We start from the raw sequence: 3,713 nt of genomic DNA on the forward strand, positions 1-3,713 counted from the left end.
AAAACTAAATCAAATAAATGGAAGTAACCACATTCTGACAAATAATTTTCACTTACTCACTTTCAATAATTAATACAAATTCGTATAAAATAAAGAAACAAGGACATGAACCACACTATAAAATAATAAATTGAGGCATATTGAGAATACTGCAAAAACAATAGCAGAATTGATGATCTTCTCAAATATTCAAGGGTCTACAGCTCAAGGAGGTGATCTGGACCAGATCCATACTAGGTTCCTTCTTAGATCATGAACAGTCTTCAAAAATACTGAAAATTAAGAGGTATTAACTTCCTTTTCTGAATAAAATCAAATTAAAAATAAAGAGCAGAGGTAAAATCAGAAGATCCATGATTACAAGGGAAATCAAATATCATATTCTAAGTGTGCTTTGATTGAAGGTCTGGAACACAATATTAAATGCTGTTCATATTTTCTAAAGACACCAAAAATCATTAACAAATCCCTAATATCATTTATTGAAGAAATAGAGAAAGTGATATAAAAATCATGTGGTGTCTCAAAGGAGCACAAAGATCCAAGAATGTTCAAAAGAGAATCAAAGTTAGGGGCATCACATTTCTAGATTCAACACATTAACCCTATAGCAATCAAATCCACTTAATGCTGGAAGAAAGGCAGAGAATTATAAAGACAGTGAAGAACACAGAAAAACACTCACAGACATAGTGAAAAAACAATATCTGCGTACACACATTCACTACAGCATTATTCTTGAAAGCCAATAGGTGAAAGCAACCCAAAGTCCCCAGAATGCTGATTGAAGGCACTTTGCAATACACAAACAATAAATACCACTCAATCATAATGATGAGGTGAATTTTGTAACATCTGCAATGAGGATAAATCTTGAGGACATTATGCCAAGAAAATGAGTCTGTCTCAAGAAGAAGTACTGATGAGTACTTGGGCTATATTAAGCAATCAAATCCATTGATACACCGTAGTAAGCGTGTTTGTCAGATAACAGCACATGAAAAGAGAGACAGTTGTTTTTTTCACCGGTAATTCATTTTGATTTTGAGGATAACACGCTTTAGAGATATGCTAGACAACAATTTGAATATATTTAACAATACTGAAAAAAATGTATGATAATTAAAATGAAAAATCGTACATTATGTGGTTTTTAAATTTTTAATTTAATTGTAGATGGACACACAATATGTTTATTCTTGTATGGTTCTGAGGATCAAACCCAGTGCCTCAACACATTCGAGGCAAGCACTTTTACCACAGAGCTCCAGCTCCAGCCCTGTTATATGGTTTTGACCACAGTTAAATTCAATCCAATGTTTATTAAAATGATTATGAGACACATTACTATGAAAAGGTTTAAGGAGACCTTTAAATCACAAGTTTCTGGGCACTCAATAATATAAACTTTTCAGGTACATAGTAAAATTATAATAACAATGAAAAGTATTAAGGTGGCAATTCTAGTGTTATGTGGTTTAGTTCATGAATAAAATTTGAATATTGAAAGGAGATATGGAATTACAAAAATTTTAGAAGATATCTGAAAATCACAGACATTCTTTCATAAAAGTGAATATGAGACCTTTGATGGACATATGGTGATGTTAGGAAAATTTCTAAGAGGACTTGTGTAGACAGGAACAGCCATCAACTAAGAAGTGAAACGTACAAGTCTTGATGTAGGGGATCCAACACCAAAATAAAACCCAAACTAGAAAACCTACTGATTATTAGATGTGGATTTTATATTCCACTTTTTCAGTGTTTTTTTTTTTAAATCAGCTCTGGACATCCTCTAGTTGACTTTTGGGATCTTCTATACATGATACTATGTCATCTGCAAATAGACGTAATTTAACTTATCTTTTTCTTATTAGTATCATCTTAATTTCATTTTATTGCCTACTTGCTCTGCTTCAAATTATAAGAAATATATTAAGCAGAAGTAGTGAAAGTGTACATCCTTTTCTTATTTTCAGTTTTAGGGAAAATGCATGCATTTCTTTTCGTTCAGTATGATGCCAGCATTGGGTTTGTTACATATAGTCTGTATGATGTCAATGGAAGTTTCTTGTATCCCTGGATTTCTTTCAGTATTTTTAGCATGAATGAATGTTGAATTATTGAAGGCTTTTTGTACATCAACTGAGATGATTACATCATTTTAAAAAATTTCATTCTATTTAATATTTATTGATCTGTATGTTTGAACATAATTCGCATTCCTGAAATGAAACTGACGTGATCATAGTATGCGGTCTTCTTAAAATGTTTCTCAATGTGGTCATCAATATTTTCTAAGGAGTTTTCATCTACTCAACAGAAATATGTTCTGGAATTTTCTTTCCATAATTTTTCTCATCTAATCACAGTGATACTGGATTCATAGAAAAACATGGGGTTTCATTCCCTTTTATTCCATAGGAAAAAACTAGATGAGGCATCTCATTATTTTTCCTATTAATTTTGGAAGAACTCAGTGGAGAATCTATCTCATCTGGGCTTTTTCTTTGCTATCTTAGGGAGGATATTTATTGGTTCTCAAAACCCCTTGCTCCATATTGGTCTCTTTGGGTTTTCTATATTCTCTCTGCGGGAGTGGCTGGGCGTAATGTGCTGGCCGGAAACAGGGGTGCTATGGAATGGCGAGCTTGCTGTGCAGGGCGCTCCGGAGCTAGTGGAGGGGCTGTCGCGGGCTGGCATAGCGCCCAGAGGATTCAGGGGCTACGCGCTGACCAGTTCTTCAGCTCTGCCCTGTGCCCAGCGCGTCTGCTGCTCAAGCCCCTGTCCAGGTGGCTGAGGTGCAGGGCTGCTAGTGGGCTACAAGGAGCACTTCTTCGCCAAGCAGAGCAAAGCATTTGTGCACCTGAGCGACCCTGAGTGCCTCCTCGGTGGTCCCTCCCGCGACCCTTGGCATCAGCTGAGCAACCGCTGCAGGACCTCGGGCACCAGGAGCCTAGCAGCAACAGTGGAGATGCCTTGGGTCGGGAAGCCCTGGTGGCGGGCAAGCCCATTCCTTCTGTGTTTGAGTGAATCACCGAGCACTTCAGAGTGGACCCTGCCCACACGCTCATGGTGGCACCTGGAGACCGACATCCTCTGCGGCCACACTGTGGCGTGACCACGTGCTCACAGTCACCAGTGTCTCTCTTCTGGAGGAGTCCCAGGCCTACCTGGAGGCGGCCAGCACGACTTGCTGCCCCATTACTATGTGGAGAGCATCGCGGACTTGATGAAGGGCCTGGAGGACTGAGCCCACTAGCCGCAGCCCAGCCCCATCCTCCCCCTTTCTGAGCCTATAGGTAGAGGCCTGGGGCTGGAGTCTCCACAGCCCACAGCCCCCTACCCTGGCCTCTGCACTGGGGGACTGGGATCCAGGGAGGGTCCACAGGCTGCTGCTCTCTCCCAGCAGTGGCCAGGCTCTCTGCTCTTCCAGGAGCTGCCCCTACAGCTTGAAGGATCCCCAGGCCTGACCCAGTCGGCTGACCTTACTTCCTGACCCAGCCAGGTGACCTTATTTCCTCCCCTGCAGCCTGCTCCTTGAAACATGGGCCTGATGCCAACTGAAGATTCCCTGCCCCTTCTCCCTCCCTGGGGCCTCCAGAGCCCTGCCTGTCCCTGGGCTTCCTCCCCTTGGTTCCTGAGCAGTCGGAGGTCTCAGAACCCAGACCCTCACCCTCGGAACCCAGACCCTCACCCTTCAGATGGAC

The 3,713-nt window shown here is 41.3% G+C and overlaps 1 pseudogene; it reads left to right on the forward strand.

Annotated features, from left to right (window-relative positions):
* The first annotated feature begins 2,614 nt into the window (after nt 1-2,614).
* On the forward strand, nt 2,615-3,256 carry LOC143638199 (chronophin pseudogene; annotated as a pseudogene).
* Nucleotides 3,257-3,713: the final 457 nt, after the last annotated feature.

Source organism: Callospermophilus lateralis, chromosome 18, assembly GCF_048772815.1.
Source record: "Callospermophilus lateralis isolate mCalLat2 chromosome 18, mCalLat2.hap1, whole genome shotgun sequence".
NCBI lineage: Eukaryota > Metazoa > Chordata > Mammalia > Rodentia > Sciuridae > Callospermophilus > Callospermophilus lateralis.